At 38.0% G+C, this 17,838-nt stretch overlaps 1 long non-coding RNA gene across 3 annotated transcripts in view; it reads right to left on the minus strand.

Moving 5' to 3' along the window:
• The window catches only part of LOC147914281 (uncharacterized), a 160,988-nt gene that overhangs the window by 81,672 nt on the left and 61,478 nt on the right, over positions 1-17,838 (minus strand). The window lies entirely within an intron of this gene.

Here is a 17,838-nt window from a genome sequence, read left to right on the forward strand (position 1 = left end):
CCCTGGTTGCAAAGCTTTAACATATCCCTTAAGAGGCTACCCAAGGCCTCATCTGCCATGTATGTGGTTCACAGTAAGAGAAAAGAAAGTTAAGATGCAGTGAGGAGGGGGGAGAAGTCAAGATGGCGGCGTAGGCAGACTCTGAACTCACCTCCTCCCGCAGATACAGCCAATTTACAACTACTTGTGGAAAAATTACACCTGAGACAGAACTGAAAACTGGATAAGAGGAGCTCCTGCAACAACGGACAATCCTAACTGAGGTGGAAGAGGCAGAAACTCCCTTCTGGAGAGAAAAAACACCGCCTTCACAAGCCACCAGCTGCACGGCCGCCCGGGAGCAGCCCACAGGTACGCAGCCTCCCTGGAGGAGCGGGGCCCTGAGTCGGGGAGCGCCCCCCGCTGTGGGCATTTTGTGGACCCAGCACAATCGAGACCAGCGGCATAATATCTGACTTTACCTGCTACTAAAACATTGGGGAGTACGCCCAGAAAAGCTGGTTCACAAATACATTAAAACCGGCTCTTAAAGGGCCCATGCACAAACTCACCCGTTTCAGAAAGCATCCTAAAATCACCAGAAAGAAAAGTGCATAGTGCTTTGGTGAAAAGAGACTCACCGGACAGGCCCTGAGTGCTTCTCCGTGAGAGGTGAGACCTCTCCAGGCACTGGGACATTGGCGGCGGCCATTGTTGTGGCCTGGTGTGGGCGTACTGACACAGACGCCATTGGAGTTCTCCCTGGGGCCTGCTAGCCCAGATCTGCCCCACCCACTAGAGCACCGATTTAATCCAGCTCAGCCAGGGCGGGCAGCCCACCCTAGAGACTGGCCCCACCCAACAACAAGCCCTCAGGCAACTTGTGGGCCTACATAGATTGGTGACTGGATTCTCTGCAACCTGGCAACTGAGCCAACTTCAGTGGGGCAGAGCATGCACAAGGAGTGGGTGAAGAGTGTGGGGCAGTGGTGGAGTGTGTGGGACTCCCGCCGTGGAGAGACTGGGTCCACATCGGGAGGTCGGGTCGCACACATGGGGTAGGGCTGTGTTGACTGTGTGTGTGGACCTGTGGGCTGCAGGGCTTGTCAGCTGCAGAAGACGTGTGCTTCTCAAAGACCCACATAGGGGATTTGCCCACCTTCCAAAGTCTGAAACACTTGGGTGCTCCTGTGCCTGAGGCCAGCCCCACCCAGCTGCAATCCTCAGAGAGCTGACAAGAGACCTAAAGGCTGGAGGCTTATAGCAATTGTAAGCCCCTGAGCTTAACAACCTGCTACGCTGGGGGCCTACTCACTTAAAAGAAATACTGCAACACAAATGTGGTATTAGAACTTGCAGCCAACTGTGCTGGGGCTCCCCACACCTGATAAAGAGACTGAAGGGCCCACAACAACTACAAACAGCTGAGCATTACAACAGCTGACCAGGAGCATAACTCGGCCTACCTGGGCACATACAGGGAGAGCAAACAGGCCACAACAAAAGGACACACATAGCCCACACGGGGGTCACCCCTGGAACATTGAGGGAAGCACACTGCAGGACTCCTAAGGCATCACTTGTATAAGATCACCTATCCAAGAGCGGGAGACGTAGCTGACCTACCTAATACGTAGACACAAACACAGGAAAAGAGGCAAAATGAGGAGGCAAAGGAATACATTTCAAGTAAGGAAACAGGACAAAACCCCAGAAAAGGAACTAAGTGAAACAGAAATAAGCAACCTACCTGACAGAGAGTTCAAACTAAGAGTGTTAAGGATGCTCACTGATATGGGGAGAAGAATAGATGAACTCAGTGAGAATGTCAACAGAGAAATGGAAGATATAAAAAAGAACCAATCAGAAATGAAGAATACAATACTGGAAAAAAAAATTCGCTACAGGGACTCAAAAGCAGAGTAGAGGATGCAGAAGAATGGATCTGCGAGCTGGAATAAAGACTAGTAGAAATTACCCAAGCTGAACAGGTAAAAGAGAAAAGAATTAAAAAGAGTGAGGACAGTCTAAGGGACCTCTGGGACAACATCAAGCGCACTAACATCCGTGTTATAGGTGTCCCGGAAGGCGAAGAGCGAGACAAAGGGGCAGAGAATCTATTTCAAGAAATAATAGATGAAACATCCCTAACCTAAGGAAGGAAGCAGACATGCAGGTACAGGAAGCACAGAGAGCCCCAAACAAGATAAACCCAAAGAGGCCCACACCAAGACACATTATAATCAAAATGTTCAGACTTAAAGATAAAGAGAGAATCCTAAAAGCCGCAAGACAAAGTCAAGTTACATACAAAGGAAACCCCATAAGGCTATCAGCTGACTTCTCAGCAGAAACCTTACAGGCTAGAAGAGAGTGGCATGATATATTTAAAGGGATAAAAGGGAAAAACTTACAGCCAAGAATACTCTACCCAGCAAGATTATCATTCAAAATGGAAGGAGAGATCAAAAATTTCCCAGACAAGCAAAAATTAAAGGAGTTTGTCACCACGAAACCAGTGCTACAAGAAATGTTAAAGGGACTGATTTAAGGGGAAAAGAGAAGACCACAAATAGGAAAAATTATCTATTTCCATGATAAGAGGGCAATGGATACAAATGCACAAAAAAGAGATTAGATATGATATCAAAAACATAAAATGAGGGAGGAGGGGAGTTAAAGAGTAGAGCTTTCAGACAGAGGTCAAACTAAAGAGACCATCAATTCTGTATAGAAGGAGAAAGGAACAAAGAAGGACTACCAAAACAATGAGAAAAAAAGTTAAAAAATGGCAGTAAGTACATAATTATCAATAGCTACTTTAAATGTCAATGGACTAAATGCCCCAATTAAAAGGCATAGGGTGGCTGATTGGATAAAAAACCAAGACCCACATATATGCTGCACACAAGAGACACACTTCAGACTTAAAATCACTCACAAACTGAAAGTGAAGGGATGGAAAAAGATACTCCATGCAAATGGCAATGAAAAGAAAGCTGGGGTAGCAGTACTCATATCAGACAAAATAGACTTTAAAACAAAAACTGTAAAAAGAGACAAAGAAGGGCATTACATAATGATCAAGAGAACAATCCAACAAGAGGATATAACACTTGTAAATACCTACGCACCCAATGTAGGTCCACCTAAATATATAAAGCAATTATTAACAGACATAAAAGGAGAAATAGACAGTAACACAATAGTAGGGGACTTTAACACTCCACTTACACCAATGGATAGATCATCAAAACAGAAGATCAATAAAGAAACATTGGCCTTAAATGACACACTAGAACAGATGGACCTAGCAGATATATACAGAGCATTCCATCCAAAAACTGAAGAATACACGTTCTTTTCAAGTACACATGGAACATTCTCCAGGATTGATCACATATTAGGCCACAAAACAAGTCTCCATAAATTTAAGAAGACTGAAATAATAGCAAGCATCTTTTCTGATCACAACAGTATGAAACTGGAAATCAATTATAGGAAGAAAATCAGAAAAGCCACAAATACGTGGAGATTAAACAAAATGCTACTGAACAACGACTGGGTCAATGAAGAAATCAAAGAAGAAATCAAAACATACCTGGAGACAAATGAAAATGAAAATACGACATGCCAGAATTTATGGGATATAGCAAAAGCGGTTCTATAAGGGAAGTTTATAGCAATACAGGCCTATCTCAACAAACAAGAAAAATCTCAAATAAACAATCTAACAATGCACCTAAAGGAACTGGAAAAAGAAGAACAAACAAAGCCCCAAATCAGTAGAAGAAGGGAAATAATAAAAATCAGAGCAGAAATAAATGAAATAGAGAGCAAAAAAACAATAGAAAAAGTTAATAAAACCAAGAGCTGGTTCTTTGAAAAGATCAACAAAATTGACAAACCTTTAGCTAGTCCCACCAACAAAAAAAGAGAGAAGGCACAAATAAGTAAAATCAGAAATGAAAGAGGAGAAATTACAACAGACACCTCAGAAATACAAAAGATTATAAGAGAATACTATGAAAAGCTATATGCCAACCAATTCGACAATGTGGAAGAATTGGATAAATTCTTAGAATCATACAACCTTCCAAAACTGGATCAAGAAGAAGTAAAGAATTTGAATAGACCAATCACCAGTAAGGAAATCGAAACAGTAATCACAAACCTCCCCACAAATAAAAGTCCAGGACCAGACGGCTTCCCTGGTAAATTCTACCAAACATTCAAAGAAGACTTAATACCTCTCCTTCTCAAATTCTTCCAAAAAATTGAGGAGTGGGGGAAGCTCCCTAACTCATTCTATGAAGCCAACATTACCCTGATACCCAAACCAGACAAGGACAACACAAAAAAAGAAAATTACAGGCCAATATCACTGATGAACATCGATGCAAATATCCTCAACAAAATACTAGCAAATTGCATACAACAATACGTTAAAAAGATTATACACCATGATCAAGTAGGATTTATTCCAGGTATGCAGGGATGGTTCAACATTCGCAAATCAATCAACGTAATACACCACATTAATAAAATGAAGAATAAAAATCACATGATCGTCTCAATAGATGCAGAGAAAGCATTTGACAAAATACAGCATCCATTTATGATAAAAACTCTGAATAAAATGGGTATAGAAGGAAAGTACCTCAACATAATAAAGACCATATATGACAAACCCACAGCTAATATCATCCTCAATGGTGAAAAACTGAAAGCCATCCCTCTAAGAACAGGAACCAGACAAAGATGCCCACACTCACCACTCCTATTTAACATAGTACTGGAAGTCCTAGCCAGAGCAATCAGGCAAGAAAAAGAAATAAAAGGGATCCAGATTGGAAAGGAAGAAGTGAAACTGTCACTATTTGCAGATGACATGATTTTATATAAAGAAAACCCTAAAGAATCCACCAGAAAACTTTTAGAAATAATAAACGAATACGGTAAAGTTGCAGGATACAAAATCAACATACAAAAATCAGTTGCATTTCTATACACTAACAACGAAGTAGCAGAAAGAGAAATTAAGAATTGCAATTCTTACAATTGCAACCAAAAGAATAAATTACCTAGGAAGAAACTTAACCAAAGAGGTGAAAGATCTGTATACCAAAAACTATAAAACATTGCTGAAAGAAATTGAAGAAGACACAAAGAAGTGGAAAGATATTCCGTGCTCTTGGATTGGAAGAATTAACATAGTTAAGATGTCCATACTTCCTAAAGCAATCTATAGATTCAATGCAATCCCTATCAAAGTTCCAACAACATTTTTCTCAGAAATAGAACAGAGAACCCTAAAATTTATATGGAACAACAAAAGACCGCGAATAGCTAAAGGAATCCTGAGAAAAAAGAACAAAGCTGGAGGTATCACACTCCCTGATTTCAAAATATAATACAAAGCTATAGGAACGAAAACAGCATGGTACTAGCACAAAAACAGACACACAGATCAATGGAATAGAATCGAAAGCCCAGAAATAAACCCACACATCTATGGACAGCTCATCTTTGACAAAGGAGCCAAGAACATACAATGGAGAAAGGAAAGTCTCTTCAACAAAGGGTGTTGGGAAAACTAGATAGCCACATGCAAAAAAATGAAAGTAGACCCTTACCTTACACCATACACAAAATCCACTGAAAATGGATTAAAGACTTGAATGTAAGACCTGAAACTATGAAACTTCCAGAAGAAAACATAGGCAGTACGCTCTTCCATATCAGTCTTAGCAACATATTTTCAAGCACCATGTCTGACCGGGCAAGAGAAACAATAGAAAAAATAGACAAATGGGACTACATCAAACTAAAAAGCTTCTGCACAGCAAAGGAAACCATCAACAAAATGAAAAGACAACCTAACAATCGGGAGAAGATATTTGCAAACCACACATCTGATAAGGGCTTAATCTCCAAAATACATAAAGAACTCATGCATCTCAACAACAAAAAAACTAACAACCCAATTAAAAAATGGGCAAAAGATCTGAACAGACATTTCTCCAAAGAAGATATACAGACGGCCAAGAGACACATGAAAAGATTTTCAAAATCATTAACTATCAGGGAAATGCAAATCAAAACTACAATGAGATATCACCTCACGCCCGTCAGAATGGCTATAATTAACAAGACAGGAAACAACATGTGTTGGAGAGGATGTGGAGAGAAGGGAACTCTCATACACTGCTGGTGGGAGTGCAAACTGGTGCAGCCACTATGGAAAACAGTATGGAGATTCCTCAAAAAATCAAGGATAGAACTACCATATGATCCAGCTATTCTACTGCTGGGTATTTATCCAAAGAACTTGAAAACACCAATGCGTAAAGATACATGCACCCCTGTGTTCATTGCAGCGTTATTCACAATAGCCAAGACTTGGAAGCAACCTAAGTGCGCATCAAAGGACGAATGGATAAAGAAGATGTGGTATATATACAATGGAATACTACTCAGCCATAAGATACGATGAAATCCAGCCATTTGTGACAACATGGATGGACATTGAGTGTATTATGCAAAGTTAAATAAGTCAGAGAGAGAAGGTCAAATACTGTATGATTTCCCTCATTAAGTGTAGATAATAACAACAATAAACAAACACATAGAGACAGAGATTGGATTAGTGGTTACCAGAGGGGAAGGGGGGAGGGAGGAGAGTGAAAGGGATAATTTGACACGTGTGTGGTGATGGGTTTTAATTAGTATTTGGGTGGTGAACATGATGTAATCTATGCAGAAATAGAAGTATAATGATGTACACCTGAAATTTATACAATGTTATAAACCAATGTTACTGCAATAAACAAAAAATTAAAAAAAAAAAAGAATGTTTTTGAAAAGAAAACATATAACACAGATTTGGTTCTTTTTTTTTTTTTTTTTTGGTGAGGAAGATCGGCCCTGAGCTAACATCCATGCCAATCCTCCTCTTTTTTTTTTTTTTTTTGCTGAGGAAGACTGGCCCTGGGCTAACATCTGTGCCCAGCTTCCTCCACTTTATATGGGATGCTGCCACAGCATGGCTTGACAGGCGGTGCATGGGTGTGCCCCCGGGATCCAAAGCAGCGAACCCCGGACTGCTGCAGCGGAGTGTGCGCACTTAACTGCTACGCCACAGGGCCGGCCCCCTTAAAAGTATGAAGCTAACCCATCACCAATATTCCTAATCTGTTTTCTCTCCACTATTTTGACAACAGTCTACATCAGAGGTTTATCAAACTTGTACTGCATTATTGCAGAAAGGAATGGCTTTTCTGTTGGGGATAATAATACTAATAAAATAATATTGTTTAAAAAAAAAAGATGCAGTGAGGAAAACAGGGGCAAAAGGCTGGGAAAGAGTATTCTGGAACAATTTGAGTTCCTGGTTCTAGTTATTCAGGACAACCATACGTCTCTTTGCACTTCCAGAAATTTTGTGAGACCCAATATTCTCCAAATATTTTTTCCTGTGACCTAACTAAATAGTTGGCTTTCTGTCACTTGCAAACCAATTTGTTTTACTTCTTAATCCATATATTCATATTTTATTTTTCTTATTTTAGAAAATTCTTTCTGAATTGACAACTATATATGTAATTAAACGTTTCCAGTCTTTGAATTTCTCAATATATCTTGATGTGTAGGACCGTCTTGAGTAAAAGCTGGCAGAAGCAGAACAATTCTGCTTCTCTAAACATCAAAGATTATTCAATGCAAAGAAACTAAAAAATATTCTTGTGCAAAGAATAATATTAATTACAAATTTTATCATGGACCAATAATTTTTGAAAATAGACAGATTTAGTTGCCAGGGCACTGGATACATTACTGAACTTTCGCTGCAGTAATAAACAATTCCAAAATCTCAGCAGTTTACAACAAACATATTCTTGCTCATGGATCAGTGGATCAACTGCAGTAGCTCTGCTCTAAATGCAGGTCAGATTTAGAGCCTATACACCATACCCAGGGAACAGAAACACAAAAGCGTCTCAGAGTCTCTACAGGAGCTATCATACTTATACACATTTCACTGGGGAACTCAAGTCCCATGACCAAGCTCCAAATCAATATGAAAGGCCAGTGTTCTTCTCCCACATTGAAACACACAAAGACAGAAAAGAATGGATAATTGTGACAATAATATAAGCTATCACATAAGATTAAAAAAAAAACTTCACTTTTGAAATATGTTCACTAATTAGTAAAGTTTAATATTTATCTTCTAATCTAATATATATCACGAAAGACCTCTTGAATCTGAAAAATAGATGTTATTTGTGTATTGTGCACTCCCACACACATAGGCAGGCATACACACAATCTCATAATGAAGATCTTAATGACATTCTGCTTCTAGCTTGACATTCAGCTGTGCATTTTTCTCAATTTGTAACCAAACTCAATGGGTTTGTCTCTTGGTGAATGTGGAGCCAAAAAGCACAACCAAGGCAGAAGTAGGCGAAGAAAAGGTTTATTGCTTGCAAAAGCCATGGAGAACACCAGGGATAACTCCCAATGCAGGGTCTCTCTGAGACTTTTTACCCAAGACGGCAGAGGATAACAGGTTTATCTGTAACAACTACGTAACAACTGTGTTCATTTAGGGCGCATGGGTAGCAGGTAAACACACTATCACACACATTGCATGATCTGAAAATGGCTGCCTGGACCTTCCCAGAGGAGGAGAATTTAAGATGCTAATGAGTTTAAGGTAACTTTAGGACATTTGGTGCTGGAACATTTTGCAGGGGTCTTTCTGTTTAAACATGTAAATTTCTCTGCAAGATAGCAACATCTGCAAAACCGGGACATCAATTTCTGCAAAACAGAACACAGTTTCTTCTTGTCTGAAAAACATTTGACAGACCATGTTAGTTGTTGATCAGAGCCTCAGTAACCCTTTCTTTGCCTGGCCCCCTGGTCACAAATTCACCAAATGAAATATTTTCCTAGCAACTTCCCAGTCTTGAAGACCGTATGAAAAAGATCATGACCATATATTGGCTTCAATTTTTAAATGAGATCAATCATGGGTGAATGTATCTAGCATAAAATTTCGAACATAGGAGATAGTTTTTTTAATCTAAATATGACTGGTTCATTATTCCATCCAAGTCCTTTTTATAAAGCACATTAGTAAAATTTTGCTAAAGTCTTGCACAAATTATCTGACAGCTAATTTTTGCCTTTATCCTGCCAAAGTCTCTTTGGTCCACAGAAGATTTGTTAACTACATACTCATTCCTTTTCTTTGCCTTTCTCACATATGCCTACACTGAAAATCCACAAGAGTTGACACAAGAGTTGAGAACAGGTTCTGGAGCCAGCCCACCTGACATCAATACCAGTTAGCTATTCTTATAACTCCCTTTGGGAATAGACTTTACCTTCAGACTAAATCAGGCTAATTTTTAATCCTATTGTCATAACAAATTGTAACTCTACCCTGATTTCAAGTCAATAATTGGAGTCACAAGTTTTACTTATAAAATTGACTCACACAGAGTACATGCCTTTACGTGTGGTTCTAATTTTAAGAAGGAATGAAATATAGATAATGTTGTCCTAGGCACCAAATTATCACCAAGCTTGGTGTGGAAAAATCTACATCCCATATAGAGTTTGCAACTTTAAGGGAATAAACAAATTTTACAACCAACATTCTGACAAATATAGTTTGCTCAAACAAACATATCCTAGTCTCAATTTTAGAAGTCAATCATTCTTCAAACTATTATAAAAAATTCTCAATATTAATAAAATTGTATTTGCCCTTTTTAGCAAAGAAACTCAACTTTATGTTAACAAGATACATAATTAGTATAGATCTAACTTGGTTATGTTACGAAGAAAATGACTAGTTGCTAGCCTTTCATTAATTCTCCAATACAATGTAATAGAAAGCTCAAGTTTTGACTTCCATTATTTCAGACTTTCTTTTTAGGTAGTGATTGAGGTTGATGGCTCTCCTGCAATTACATCTGACATTCTAGTCAAGGCTGAACTAAAGAAATTTCAACCCTTCTTTGATAAACCAGGAGCTACAACAATGGACTCATCCTTTTGATAATTATAACCTTTTTTCGATTACTGAATCTTTGGACAACATGCTTAAAGTGATCAAAAGACCAAAAACCACACAAACAACCCAGCAATATATATAACCTAATCATGATTGCAGGATAGCCATGCTTATCTAAATCTATAAACCACCTATTAACACAAGACAATATTCCAGTATATTCCACTAAAAGACAACGATTAGTAATTTGACTCTATGTTATGCCTCTTAGTCTTATTTACAGAGATTGCCATTCTTCTTTTCATCCTATCACAGAATCCACTGATCTACAAATTTTACCTAACAGGCATTGTTCTAACTGTATGTATGCTAAATTGTAGCAAAAATAATGTTTATTCATTGCTTGAGATTTGGAACCCACTTGTGAATAATTCTCTGTACACCAGTGTGCATGAGAAAACAGTGAATCAGTCATGAACACAGCTCACTGCCTATATACAATGCTCAGCCAGCAGCTCCTAGGCTCAGTTGGGAAAATTCATACTTGCATACAACAAATTGCCTTGTACTGAATGTACTGATGAGTGTACTGAAAACACTCATTCACTTTGGAATTGTGATAACCTGTTATTGGACACAAGACTTAATTCTATAAGCATATGTTGAGAGCCTATTGTCTAATAATAACGAGGTTAGGCTATGGCACATATTAGGAAGTCCCTGACATGGCAGTCATCACAGCCTACTTGGAGAAAAGAAGGCCCCACATGAATAAGATAAGAGAAGACAATATATTATCAAACATCACATTGTCTCACTTAAGGAAAATATAAAATACAATAGAAGGAGGACTATGTTGGAAATTCTAGCCCTGAATACCAATCACTCTTTAGTTTACGACTTAACACCACTGTGCTTCAGTTTCCTAATGTGAAAAACGAGGAAGTTCAGAGGGGTGATCTAGGTGATCTCACAGATCCCTTCAAGTTCTCAGATCTGCAGAAGGTCAGAGAGCAGGGGTGTAATTGTGGCCAAGAGAAAGTAAAGAATGCCCCAGAAGGAAAAGAAAAAAATAAAAACAAGTTAGTCATTAGCAGATGAATTGGCATGAATGTTTAAAGAGGAGGGAAACTGTTTCAAATAGGCAAAACTACAGGAGTAAAACTGCAAAGGGGTGTTGCTGCTTTTAATAGCTCCTTCAAGATGCTGTATAACAACTTGCAGGAATGTCTCAACTCAACCAATGTGATCGTGTGCATGCCCTTAAGTGGATATACACAGGTTTTAGAGCATTGTATATAAAGTTTGGCTTGAATCTTAGCTCAGGATGTTAATGCTGCCTAAATTTGGGCAAGTCACTTAATCTCTTAATGCCTCAATTTTCTTATCATTAAAATGAAGATTATGTGTTCAATATGGTTGCTGTGATAGTGGGTTGATGCATTTAAAACTCTTAGCATGGCACTTAGGACATAGTAGGTTTTCGATAAGATTTTTCTAATAATTGTAGTTTTAGCAGCAGTAATGGTCATAGTTGAAATACTTGAGCTGCTCATTAGCATGGATTTTGGCTCCCTGTATCTCTCTCACATTTGGTATCTCCTGAAAACACAAATTTGAGACAGTGTAAGAAAGTAATTACTGCCTTCTCAATACACAATCACAGCCAAAACTCCACTTCTTATATACAAATACAAAGCCGTAGAAAGGAAGAATAGAGAAAGCTCTTTTCCTCCATCCTTTTCCCACCCATCAATAACATAAACAATTTAGGGTGAAAACTTAAGACGCCAGTCTCCATTCTCCAGACTTGTAGGTGTAAACAAAAAGTAAGCCTTATAGCATTTTTTAGTGATTTCAAAATTGAGGCTGAGAAAGGCTAAACGCATAACCAAAATCACACAATAGCTAAAGAATCTTGAACAAACTCAATTCCACATATCGCTTATCTATACTGAATTTTCTAATTATCAAAAACTGGTGACGTTAAAAATGGAAAAACATCCTGTGTTCATGGATTGGAAGATGTAATATGATGTCTTACTTTGGGCTTCTATGATAGAATACCATAAACTGGGTAGTTTATAAACAACTGAAGTTTATTTCTCACGGTTCTGGAGGCTAGGAAGTCCAAAGTCAAGGCACTGGTCCCTTACAGTGAAAGTTTCCTGACCCCTGTCCCAAAAGAATGACCTGAACAGATTGGCAACAGATCTAGACCCTTGTTCATTTTCCTATTAGAAAGTACTTACGCAGAGAAGTCATTCAGATGTATATTCAAATATGTTCTCTGCCATTTACTTGACTGTGTGATCTCGTGAACATTTGTAAACATATCTGAACCTCTTTTTTCATCTTTAAGTCTTCCATAGGTAAGAATTAAGTGACCAAATTCATGTAAAGCACCTTGACCAGTGCCAGACACCCAGTGAATATTAGCTTTATTTTCATCTCCTGGGTAAGCTACTTGGGATCTCAGATTTTGCTGTCAAAATTATGGCACTGATTTACTAAGTGAAATAAAGCAGATTATGTAGTAATTTTTGCAATAGTACTCTGGAAAATTCATTCATTCAATAAACACATATTTAGCATCTGTATGGCAGGCATCATTCTTCACTGGGGAAATAAAGACATTCGAAACTTTGCTCTCATTGAACTTGAAGTGTTGGAACTGCAAGATCTGCTACTTATTCGCAGACACCAAGAATGAATCACAAGAGAGAGAGTGGTCCACTGGGTCAAGTGCTGCTGAGAGATGAAGGCAATGAAAGAAAAATGCCCATGGGATTTGACAAGATGGAGGTTACCAGAGACCGAGACAAGAACTGTTTCAATGCAGTGGGAAGGATAGAATCAGAGGCAAAGAAGAAATGATAGCAGCCAGAGACAATGATTTCAAGAAATGTTCTTGAAAAGGGAAGCAGAGAAACTGGGTGGTATCAAGAAAGACATTTTTAAAGATTATTTCTTAATATGTAAAGTTCTTTACTGATTGCAAGCCTTTCCAAAAGTGGATATTAGCAAAGAAAATGCAAGTTTGAGACATCAACTGACTAAAGTAGAAAAATCACATGATCATATTAATAAATGCTGAAAAAGCATTTGACAAAATCCAGCACCCATTCGTGATTAAAAACAAAAACAAAACCATCAGTAAACTAGGAACTACAACTAACATAATACTTAATGGTGAGAAACTAGAAGCTTTCCTGCTAAGATCAGGAACAAGTCAAGGATGGCCCCTCTCAGCACTCCTTTTCAACCTCGTATTGGAAGTTCCAGCTGATACCATAAGAAAAGGAAATAAAAGGTATACTAATTAGGAAGGAAGAAATAAAACTGTTTTTGTTCATAGATGACATGATTGTCTATGTAGAAAATCTGAAAAAACTGACAAAAAAAAAAAAACTCCTGGAAGTGATTATAGCTAGATTGCAGGATACAAGATTAAAATAGAAAAGTCAATCACTTTCCTATATACTAGCAATGAGCAAGTAGAATTTGAAATTAAAAATATAATACCATTTTATATTAGCACCCCCAAAAATGAAATACTTAGGTATAAATCTAAAATTATGTATAATATCTATATGAGGAAAATTATGAAATGCTGATAAAAGAAATCAAAAAGGAACTAAACAGAGAGATAGTCCATGTTCATGGATAGGAAGATTCAATTTGTCAAGATGTCAGTTCTTCCCAACTTGATCTATAGATTCAATGCAATCCCAACAAAATCCCACCAAGTTATTTTGTGGATATTGACAAACTGAATCTAAAGTTTATACGGAGAGGCAAAAGGCCCAGAATAGCCAACATAATATTGAAGGAGAAGAACAAAGTCAGAGGACTGAAATGACTCAACTTCAAGAATTACTACAAAGCTACAGTCATCAAGACAGAGTGGTGTTGGTGAAAAAACAGACAGATCAAAGGAACAGAGTAGAGAGGCTAGAAATAGATCCATGTAAAAATAGTCAACTACATCTTTGACAAAGAAGCAAAGGCAACACAATGCAGCCTTTTCAACAACTGGTAATGGAACAACTGGACATCCACATACAAGAAGAAAAATAATGAATCTAGATACAGAGGTTAACCCTTAAAAAAATAACTCAAAATGGATCACAGACTTTAATGTAAAATGCAAAACTATAAATCTCCTAGAAGATAACATAGGCGAAAACCTAGACGTCCTTGAGTATGGCAATAACTTTTCAGATACAACACTAAAGGCACGATTCATGAAAGAAATAATTAATGAGCTGGACTTCATTAAAACTTAAAGTTTCTACTTAGCAAAAGACAGTGGAGAGAATGAGAAGACAAGCCACAGACCGGGGGAAAATATCTGCAAAAGACACATCTGGTAAAGGACTGTTATCTAAAACATACAAAGAACTCTTAAAACTCAACAATAAGAAAAGTAATAACATTATTTTTTAAATAGACAAAAGACCTATTAGAATAGCCAAAATTCAAAGCACTGACAAAACCAAATTCTGGGAAGGATGTGGAGCCACAGGAACTCTCATTCATTGTTGGTGGGAATGAAAAATGGTACAGCCACTTTGGAAGACAATTTGGCAGTTTCTTACAAAAATAAACATACTCTTAACCGGGAATTCAGCAATCACATACCTTGATATTTTCCCAAATGAGTTGAAAACTTATATCCACACAAAAACTTGCACATGGATGTTTATAACAGCTTTATTCATAATTTCCAAAACGTAGAAACAATCAAGATATCCTTCAGTAGATGAATGGATAAATAAACTGTGGTATACCCAGACAATGGAGTATTATTCAGCGCTTAAAAAAAATAAAAAATGCTATCAAACTGTGAAAAGACATGGAGGAACCTTAAATACATACTACTACATGCAAGAAGCCAATTTGAAAAGGCTACATACTTCATGATTCTGAAAAAGTTAAAACTATAGAGACAGTAAAAGGAAAAGGAGGGGAGGGAGAGATGACCAGACAGAGGACAGAGGATTTTTAGGGCAGTGAAACTACTCTGTACGATACTATAATGGTAGACATACATCATTATACATTTGTCAAGACCCATATAATGTGTGACATTACAAGTGAACCCTAATGTAAACTACGGACTTCGGGTGATAATGACGTATCAATGTAGATTCATCAATTGTAGCAAACGTACTACTCCAGTGGAGGATTTTGAAATTGAGGAAAGCTGTGCATATATAGAGGCAGGAGATATATGGGAAATCTCTGTAACTTCTGCTCCATTTTGCTGTGAATCTAAAACTACTCTAAAAAATAATGTCTATTAAAAAAAAAAAACAGAAAATTTAGACCAACATGACCTCCTCTTAGTTCAGGACACAATTTATCACTTAAAAAAATAAATAAAGGGGCCGACCCCGTAGCTTGGCAGTTAAGTGCGCGTGCTCCGCTACTGGTGGCCCGGGTTCGGATCCCAGGTGCGCACCGACACACCGCTTGTCCAGCCATGCTGAGGCCGCGTCCCACATACAGCAACTAGCAGGATGTGCAACTACAACATACAATTATCTACTGGGGCTTTGGGGAGGAAAAGGAGGAGAAGTGGCAATAGATGTTAGACCATCTAGAAACCACTGCTTTCTTGGTGAGGTATTAAGGAACCTGGATACCAATTATCATAACTTCTGAAGGCCTACTTATGTCCATCTGTTAAGACAGATGCAATAACTACTAACATTTGTTGAGCAATTCATATATGCCAGACATTCCGCTAAGTAATTTACCGTATTATATAGTTTTCTAGCAACAGTGTGAGGTTCATATTAATATTCTTGTTTTATAGATAAAGAAACTGAAGTTCAGAGACGTTATATAATTTTCCCCAGGTCACACTGCCTGATATTTGTGGTTTCTAATTTCAAAACCCATTCCTCAGATATGATGCACAGAGAGACTCAGCATTGCTTCTGTGGCTTCTGATTATGAGGAAACAGCATGCCTGAATTGAGGGCACTTTGCAAGGTGACTGCCCTATACTCCCTAGAGGTGTTGTGGCCACGGAAGACCAGGCAGGATCTGAAATAATTCCAGATGAGCTATCACCAGAGAAACATGACGGTGTGGGATCTTGGATTGGATCCTGGGCCAGAAAAATAACAATGGGGGCAACTGGCAAGATCTGAAGAGATCTGTGGATGAGATAATATTATTGTGCATGTGATTTTATTTCCCAGATTTTGATAATTGTGCTGTGCTTATGAATATCCTTGCTTTTAGGAAACACACACTAAAATGACTAGAGGTAAGGGGAAATCATGTCTACAACTTACTCCCAAACATTTCATAAAATAAACATGAACATAAATATACACACAAACACACAGAAGGACCTTGCATCTATCTTCCCTGTCTTTGAAAGATCCTAAAACAAAGAGCAATACCAATTTAGTCTGCAAGTTATAGTCCTTAAATGTGGCAAATGAAGAAACAAAGAGTCAGGGAAGTCACGCTAAGAGCAAGAGAAAGGATCAGTTTTGTTTAATTTTGTTTAATATTTTTATTCAGTGCTTTCCCAGTACAAGGTCAAAAAATTAAAGGTGAAAAAAATTCAAATTCAGAATCCCTGCCCTTGAGGAACATATATAGTGTTTCAATTTTAATTGAATACGGCCTGAAATACAGAAGATTAGTCAAAGGCTAAATGTTTTCATAAATCTCAAATAGAATTACATTGTTGTAAAAGATTAAAATAAGAAAATAACAAAGAATTCTAATTTGGCCATTCTATTCATAAGTAGGTATTTCCAAATTAACATTTAAACTAAGGTCAAATAAATCCTTAACACTTTATTAACTAACACTGATAGTGTTGTTTGTCATTAAGGCCAATTATTTGAGACAACTAACTTGTAGGAGCTATTCTCAAATTTCAAGCCAGGACCATCCTATGTGTTCACTGCCATATCCCCAATACTTATACTAAGACCCAGATATATAATGTTTGATGCCCTCAACACGTCTGGGACCTGTTGAATAAACAGAAGTTGGGACAGGTGAGATCTTGTTAGGGCATCGAAACTGACACAAGGTTTAATGCTTCTGATCATGGAAAGTCAACTTGCTTTCATGACATTCCAGTGCCAGACAATCCTTATTTCCAGCTTCCTGAAGTCATCCTTGGGTAAGTGATGTGGGACAATGCCATTTCCCAAAGCAACTTCATAGGCCAAGCTTAATTACGCAGAAGTAACTTTCTCAAATTGCACCAGTCCCAACACTTGGCTCCACAGCTGTCTGTTCACATGATGCTCACATGGCACCTTGTTTTAATTTATTATCCAAGATAAGACTGCATTCATTTTGACCCTGAATGAATGGCTTCCATCCCAGGTGTGAAGGTTGCTTCCATTATCTTATAAGATGGAATATAAAGTAATTCTATTTTACCTATTTCTGCTGGTTTTGAAATGTCTTTTCTCAACTAAGTGGGCATGGTCGTACTGAGGTTTCATCAGCCACTAGTCACCGAGACTCCACATAAATATGGCTGGGCTGCTTGCAAAGTAACCCCATTAAGGAATCACTCCAGCAGGTCTAGCTTCTCTATCTTCATGTAAGTAATATTTGCCATCACCTGGCATTTCAGATTATAAGTGTTATGTGACTCCCCTGGTGCTGGAAGGAGGTTTGGAAGCAACCGTGTAGATCCTGTTAGTCATATGTTTCTATGGTTATTTATAAATATTATGACCAATCTTAGTCAATATACGATGATTACAAATTATTCTTTTTTAATTGCCAGGAGCTGTTTTCTTTCAGAGGTCATTTAGAAGGGTTTTCAAATT

Source organism: Ceratotherium simum, chromosome 21 (assembly GCF_057802395.1).
Source record: "Ceratotherium simum simum isolate JZ-2026a chromosome 21, ASM5780239v1, whole genome shotgun sequence".
NCBI classification, from domain to species: Eukaryota; Metazoa; Chordata; class Mammalia; order Perissodactyla; family Rhinocerotidae; genus Ceratotherium; species Ceratotherium simum.